The sequence below is a fragment of the Hippopotamus amphibius genome, chromosome 9, assembly GCF_030028045.1.
Source record: "Hippopotamus amphibius kiboko isolate mHipAmp2 chromosome 9, mHipAmp2.hap2, whole genome shotgun sequence".
In the NCBI taxonomy this organism is placed as follows: Eukaryota; Metazoa; Chordata; class Mammalia; order Artiodactyla; family Hippopotamidae; genus Hippopotamus; species Hippopotamus amphibius.
The window spans coordinates 40,576,104-40,584,551 of record NC_080194.1 but is presented as its reverse complement, the minus strand read 5'-3'; the positions used below and the strand labels follow the sequence as shown (position 1 = coordinate 40,584,551).

The 8,448-nt window shown below is 36.9% G+C and overlaps 1 pseudogene; it reads right to left on the bottom strand.

Moving 5' to 3' along the window:
- Positions 1-3,353: 3,353 nt before the first annotated feature.
- LOC130829107 (olfactory receptor 51A4-like) lies at positions 3,354-4,306 on the bottom strand (annotated as a pseudogene).
- Positions 4,307-8,448: the final 4,142 nt, after the last annotated feature.

Below are 8,448 nucleotides of genomic sequence, written 5' to 3'. Positions count from 1 at the left end.
TGCTGAAGTCACTCTGAAAATCAATTAATTGTGTAAGTTGTTTAAACAATGTTATTCCGATTCATGATTCAAAGTAAAGTTTTTGAACATGTATTCTGTTCAAATTTTATTCTGTAAAGCATGTGGTCCTATTGTGAATGCTAATATGAATTCAGTTAAGGAGCTCAAAATTAGATACACATTTTTTAAAATGGAGATATGATATAAATGCATATTTGTTACAGGACAGCAGTGTGGTAAAAACAATGTTCTTGTGAAATCATGAAACTTTTTGTTCAGAAATGTTCTTGGTATAGTTGTGATGTAAACATAATACATGATTACATGCAGGCAATTCTTCCAGTTTATTTTCTTTCCACATACATATTTAGAGTAACTGAATTAGGAAAATTTCAAGACAAAGCTGATATTCAATTTAGAAAAAAAAAAGCTTTAGCATTATAGTAAAAGAATAATCAGCATTTTCTTTTACTGATTACCTTCAATCAGATTTAAAGATAGGTGAGCCTCTGAAGGAATGTTTGGTAAACCAGCCAAATTGGGGGTTACAGATGTAAACAGACACTTTTGAGATCCCACTTGGAGAAATAATTTGTTGTCCAGTTGTAAGGAGTGTGGCTAGCTGAAGAATGCTTCAGAGTCTACCATAGGTTTCCAGCAGAAGGCACAATCTTCTTTGGATGACCCGATGATGAATGAGCAAACAGTGGTCTAAGTACTTGGCCCTTTCTGATGAATGGGGGACTCCTCCCATCAGTCTTTACTCTGGAGCTCCCATTAGCCTGGCAAAAACTTTATTACATCTGAAACATGGTCTAATAGCTTCCCCTACCCAATTCTAATTTTGGCCCGTCTCCTTCACATGTTTAAACTCTGCATATTAATTCTGTCTCAGCATCTGCTTCCCAGAGAAACCATCCTCTAAACAATTTTTATATATTTTGTTCAAAGTAGGTTAGACATCTTTAACCAAAGCATTGAAAAATTGGAGTATCAAAAAATGTAGCTTTGATTTCTTTTAGACAACATAAATCATTTACTAATTCAAAGCTTGCACACAGAGCTTGTTTGCAAGGATACAAGGATAGAGATTGCTTTACTTTTATTTTATTTTTAAATTTTATTTCTTTATTTTTATTGGCTGTGTTGGGTTTTCGTTGCTGAGCTCAGGCTTTCTCTAGTTGTGGTGAGCAGGGGCTACTCTTCGTTGCAGTGCGTGGGCTTCTCCTTATAGTGGCTTCTCCTGTGCAGCACAGGCTCTAGGTGAGTGGCCTTCAGTAGTTGTGGCACTCAGGCTCAGTAGTTGTGGCTCTCGGGCTTAGTTGCTCCATGACATGTGGGATCTTCCCAGACCAGGGCTCAATCCCGTGTCCCCTGCATTGGCTGGCAGATTCTTAACCACTGTGCCATCAGGGAAGTCCTGAAATTGCTTTACTTTTAGAGAAAATTTTATACTTGAAATAGTTTTTGTTTAAAATGATTCGACTGGCCAATCAATATTCTAAAAATATTTGCCAATGAATGCATATTGTATATTATTTATATATGAAATTGCATAGTTCATATAAAATATGTATGTATAATTATGAAATGTGTATATGATAATTATGAAATGTGCATATGAATATGATTACAAAATATGCAAATATATAAAATATGGATGTATGACTTTATATATACAATTTCATTTTTGATTATTCTCAAGTCTAATTATTAACTTTAAATGTTTTAAATATTAAATAAAATACATTTTAAGAAATAAGAAAAACTACCACAAAGTATGTTTAGACAAAATTAGAGGTAATTTGTAAAGTTGAAGGTGATTAATATTATTTAAGAAAACACTCAGTAAAAAGATAAATGCATACATATTGCATAAATGCCCCAAAGAGAGACTACTGCAAACAGTTATTTTAGAGATCCAAATCTTGTTCAGTAGCAGAAATTCCATCAACATACACATGTCATTCTGTGATTGTGTGAGTATGGAGAGAAAGGATTCCCAACCATTGCTGAGGGTCTGGATGAACTATTGGCACTTAATTCTGGAGTTGTTAAACTTTCTGCGGTAAGCACAACATTCCCATCTGGCATTTTCCTGACTCAAATGTAGGTAGTGCAGTCTTTTCAAAAACACTGTTACCTATTAATACTAGTTGCTTGAAGGGCTACAGTGATTTACACATGTCTGGTGGACAGAGTAGGTGGAGGAAGAGGAAAAGAAGAGCCAAGGAAGAAAAAAAAAGTCACATGCATTCATATTAAATGTATTTGTGGGGTATGTGTGTGTATATTTATTTATTTATTTATTTATTTATTTATTTATGTGGCACACGGGCTCCGCGGCATGTGGGATCTTCCTGGAGCTGGGATCGAACCCGTGACCTCTGCATTGGCAGGCGGATTCTTAACCACTGCGCCACCTAGGAAGCCCTATGTGTGTGTATATATACACATATGTATGTATATATACGCATGTGTATGTATATATACACACAGATTCTTAAGTCAGTGAATATGTATAGGGTGCTTTGGAGTTCAGGAATTAGACATATCAACTATTGCATTATCATAAACTTCAAGAGAAAAGGAAGAACATTTTAGTCTTTCTTTTAATAGACTTTTTTTAAAGCTCTTTATTGGAATATAATTGCTTTACACTATTGTGCCAGTTTTTGCTGTACACCAAAGTGAATCAGCTGTATTTATACATATATTTCCATATCCCCTCTCTCCCGAGACTCCCTCCCACCCTCCCTGTCCCAGCCCTTTAAGTCATCACCCATCATCGAGTTGATCTCCCTATGTTATGCAGCAACTTCCCACAAGCTATCTATTTTACAGTTGGTAGTGTATATATGTCAATGCTACTCTCTCACTTCATCCCAGCTTCCCCTTGCCACCCCCCCCCCCAACCCCGTGTCCTCAAGTACGTTCTCTACATCTGCATCTTTATTCTTGCCTTGTCACTGGGTTCATCAGTACCATTTTTTTAGATTCCATTAGCTAGGAAAGTGAAAGAAAGTATAGAAACTATGCTTTTTTTCTTTTAACACAGGCATTGACATAGGTAAGTTTTCTTATTTTATTAGCATATGTTCTAAAAAGCAGGAAATAGAGGCTTCCAGTCGTCATTGAAGACTTGAATTTTTAGATGTTCAATCTGAGACTCAGAGAAGGAAGTAAATTTCTCAAGCTCACAGGGCCATTCAGGGTACTAAGCATACTTAATATGAAAAGCCATTTACTCTATGAGCTCTGACTATAAACCCAAGGCCATTCTTCTATATCGTGCTTTCCCCCAGCTACACATTCAGTTTATTTAGCCATCACTTATAAATTTATTCCCTTTCTCATTCCTTTGATGAACTTCTTTTTGGACAAAGTTTCCCCATAACCCTTTCTCGGTTTGATGGGTCTTCACACAGTACACGATGGGATTCATCAGGGGCGGCACCAGTAGGAAAACATCAGCCACGAGAACGTGGATTATAGGAGACACATTCCTGGCAAAACGGTGGAGCATGGCCACACTCAGCATGGGCACACAGAAGATAAGCACAGCACAGATATGAGAGATGCAGGTGTTGAGGGCCTTCAGCTGCTCTCTGGGCGTTGCAATGCCCAATACTGTCTTTAAGATCATCACATAGGAGAAAATAATAAACAACAAACCCAGAATAGTAGAAAGGGCAGCACAGAGTCCATAGACAACATTGACTTTGTTGTCAGAGCAGGCCAGCTTCATGACATCCTGGTGGAGACAGTAAGAGTGTGAGAGCCGGTTTTGATGACAGAATGTCAGCCATTGCAACAGAAAGGGCAGCGGAAGAATCAAAATAACATTCTTGGAAGTCAGTAAGATCCCTGTTTTGATGACTCGGGAGCTGGTTAAGATTGCACTCTATCTAAGAGGGTTGTGGATGGCCACATATCGGTCAAATGCCATTGTAGATAGCACAGAGGCTTCAGTGACTGTGAATAGATGGATAAAGAACTCCTGGGCAAAGCATGCAGCTGCATGAATTTCACGGACACCAAACAAGAACAGTCCTAAAGTGGTAGGTAAGGAAGAAAGGGACAATCCTAGATCAGAGATGGAGAGTATGGAAAGGAAATAGTACATGGGTTCATGGAGGCTTGGCTCTGTTTTGATAAAGAAAAGGATGGTGAAGGTACCCAGGAGAGAAAGAAGGTACACGGATGAGAAAGGAATGGATATCCAGATGTGACTCTTCTCCAGTCCAGGGATTCCGATAAGGAAGAATCTAAGAACTTCAATGTTTGTGTCATTAAGAGGAGACATGACACATGGAAAAGAAACTTAAACAGGTGCCTGCCTTAGTGGAGTTGGAAATTTCCTAAATAAAGTTATGGCAGAAGATGTTCCTTTTTGGTACAATGTAGGTCATAGATTCTTAGAGGACTATTAGAAACTTAAGGTAAATAGTCTGTATTTCTACCATCATTTCAGACTGTAAGAAAAGTCAAACACAGAAACAATGAGAAGAATCTGACTTACTTCTTTATCCAGCTATTTGTTTCTATTTTGTTAAAACATCAGTTAATTTGGACTTTGCACAAGTAAAAATCCCAGAAAATCCTTTGACCACTAGCAGCTACCCATGGCTGAATTTCATAAAACCAGGTCTCCAATTTTATGATTCTCTTATCTCAGTTTTGTAAAAACAAAACCTTGAAGGGAAATCAAAGTTTACTATGGATGGGGGGGGGAGGGGCGAAGATTCATAAATTATCTCATATCTATATTCAAACCTATACATCTCTAATAGGATAAACAGCTTAAGTAATGGCAGAACTGAAAGTTCATTATGCACTTAGAGTTAAAAGGGTCCTTTAGAAAATACGTAGTCTTACTCTCCTGCCTATACAGAACCACTTTAAATCAATAGGTCACCATCAATTAACATGCTCTAGCTTATTCCCAGTATTAGTATATTAACTGCTACCTCAAGCCTTCTGCTTCATGGTTGAATACTCAGATATTTTCTTCCTTGAATTAAGTTGATAAATGTTTCTAAAAGTTTCCTTCTTTTTTTTTTTTTCTCTGAAGGTACAGAATCTAGTCCCACTTACACAAAATAGCTTCTTTGTGATTTCCTTTATTATTCCTTGGTTGATCTCTGTCTTCTCCCACTACTAGACTATAAGAGTAGGGAATCATGGTCACTCTGTTCACTACTGCGTTTCCAGAGCCTAGCATAGTAAGTGTAATACAGTTGATAAATGGAATATTTATAAATGGATTATTTCCTGTCATATCAATAAAGGATGTCACAGATATCAATGATTGCAGCCCTCCAATGTGAGCTGGTGAGCCATTAGGAAACTCAGGGCTGAAAAGAATACCTGCCATTTAGCAGCCATCAGACTACAGGCACTCCCTATGTGAGCCCTGAGGAAAGTCAGGATGTGAAAATATAGGATACCGGCCCCAGATAGCTGAGGTGCACATCAAAGGAATGATTTCAGTGAGCCAGACTCCTGTCTCTTCCCATACATAGAAAAGCACTAAATTCCTTAATTTGCGATATCTGATTTTCTTTGACTAGCAGTAATCTTTTGATGTTCCCAATTATCTGCTCTTTGTTGTAAAACTCCTGTGTATCCTGGTTCCTCCCCTCATCTCCTTGGAACAGTTTCTCAGAGTTATATGAAACCGTGTCTCCCGGGCTGCAGTCCTCATTGTGCCCCAAATAAAACTTAACTCACAACTCTTACATTGTGCATATATTTTTTAAGTCAACAAGTTGTAGCTTCATAATTGTTTGTTTAACTGAATGTTATTTCCTGAAGTGGAGGGCAGCGATGATTTCTTCCATTAGCTATCTTTTATCAGACTAAACATCATGTATTCTATCAAATAACATTTACACAAATTTTGATTACTTGCTTTTCATTAGATTTCCCACTTGGTGCTCCTTAAACAACAAAAAATATTGGTTCTTCTTATCATGTGAAAACCTGGTTCCTTGCAAGTTTGTCCAAAAGAGTGTCTATCTTTTCCAAAGTCATTACCTTTATAGTTTTCTTTTCCATTTTTTTAATGATCTGGGAATTACTGACACTCCATTTCAATCATTCACATAACCTCCTTCATCTTAAATTACCTGTCAGGGTTGACTCTTTGACATTTATAAGAATATTGAGGGTATGGAAGAAACTTGGCTTTTAAGAAAATATAATCTTTTAATGTTTCTGTATCTTACTAGCTGCTTCTTTGCTGTATTTTGCTCTTCTCCTCAACCTCTAAATGGGTAAATGTGCAGAGTACTGTCCAAGGACCTGGTTTTGTTGGGGACCTGCAGCTTAAGAATAAATGTTTAGAACTTAAGAGAAAGTCCAAGGCTGCAGATAAGTCCATGATATCTGCCACATTATGAGTTTACCCAACTTCTGAAACTCCTTATCTGAGCCACAGAACTTGCTTTTCTAACTGTGTTAGATATGGCCAAAATTATCCTACGTCAGTAGACTGGTCATTTGTGCTCCGGATTTTTCTCACTATTGCTGGAAGACTGCATTGTTTTTAGAGGTAGTCACTATTGAGATTTAATTTAAATGTACAGGATAAGCACAAATAGAACTATTTTATTTTACATTTATTCTTATTTTAAATTTTCTATAGAAATATATAAAAAGCTGACCCTCAGTACAAGGCCTAATATAGAGACAGAAATGAAGGCTCCCAGGCCCAGAGTAGGCTGCAAACTGGGGGAAGGAAAGGGAGTATTTGCAGTCATTTCATCTTTAGAAGTAAGGGGAAAACTGGACCCTTTTCCACTACTATGGTTCTATACGGTACTTCACTGTTGTGCTCTATTGCTAAACGACTCATATAGATTTTATCATTTATGTTCTTATGTGATTATTTTATTCACTTTATAGATTAGAAAACAGGTCTTAAGAAAGGCATAATAATTTGTCTAAGGTCATGCATCAACCTGCCAGGAGACACAAAGAAAATGAATCATGTGATGTTTCACACACATCATCCAGACTGGGAATTTCTAAAACATCTCTGGACACACGCCCCCAATACATTCTATTTCTCCTTGGTAGTTCTATGAGATTCTCAATCTCTGTCGGCAACTTCTGATTTACCTTTTTTGTTCTTTTTGTCACCTAGCCCATCTCTTTAGGACCCAAAGAGACAGAAAATAGAATGCAAGTTATATTACATATTCTGAAAGACTAGAATTACCTTACCTTTTTTGTGATTTTTTTTTTTTTTTGACCAATGTGACATTTCACCCTAAAGTAAGAAAGAGAGATTAGAAACTGGGAAGCATCCTTCAGATTCTGCTTTTCTGCTTTACAAGCACTGTCTTATAAAGCCTAGAGAGCCCTTGGGGTTGACTACAAGCAAGAGCTGCCGGATGATAATACCACGTTTATGGAAAATCTTCTAAGGGATTGACTCAAGGGACAGGAATGTGTGGCTGAGCTCATAATGCAGGCTCAGACTGTGGTAATCGAGTATGATACGATATTGGAGGCCATGTTAAGATTCGTTCATCAACTCTTGCTCTTGGCTCATTTGCAAACATATCTTGGAACAAATTAGCTAGGTATTTAGAATATTAAGTACTGAAAGAGATCAGGCTATCAATATTGTATATTAATTTTCTTCTAGCATGAAACTATACTTTATTCATATGTCTATAGGTCATTTGTACTTCCTCTTTTTGAAGCATCTGTTGAAGCTTTCTGTCCATTTTCTATTGGATTATCTGTCTCTCACTAATTGATTTGCAGTGTTTTTTTTTTTTAATAATAAATGCAGGCTAAGCCATTTGTTGATGATGTATGACATATATGTTCTCCTACTTGATAGCTTACATCTTTAGTCTTTTATTCAATCCTATTTATTCAATTGATGGAGTCAGCCAGGTTAGGCTACATAGATTTATACTACACTTACTTCATAGGGAGGAAATTCTCTTTGGAACAAATATGAGCAAAGCATAAGCCAGCAATTGCATGTAGCCAGCCTGTCTTTGCAGTATGAATCATATCTAATGTTTCAAATATAATAATTTTATAATCTAATTAGAAATGTGGAAATTAGAGAGAGAGAAATTCACGGTGGCTTTTCACTTTTTGTTTATAGTCCTTTCAAGCCTTCTAAACTCCATTAATACACAATCATACATAAGTTCTCATACATTTGGCAACACAGAAGTGCTCTAGTGAAGTGCCTCAAACTTTAATGTGAAGATGAATGACCTGAAAATTTTGTTAAAATGAATATTTTGATTCAATATACTTTGAGCAGATCATAAGTTATTATATGTTTCACAAGCTCCCAGGTGATGCTTATGTTGGTGGTCCAAGTGTTGCAGAACTTGATCCCAGGAGAAACCAAGCACTACACTCAGAGAGTTGGAGAACTCAGGTTTATTGAGCCGGCAGCACCAGACAAGC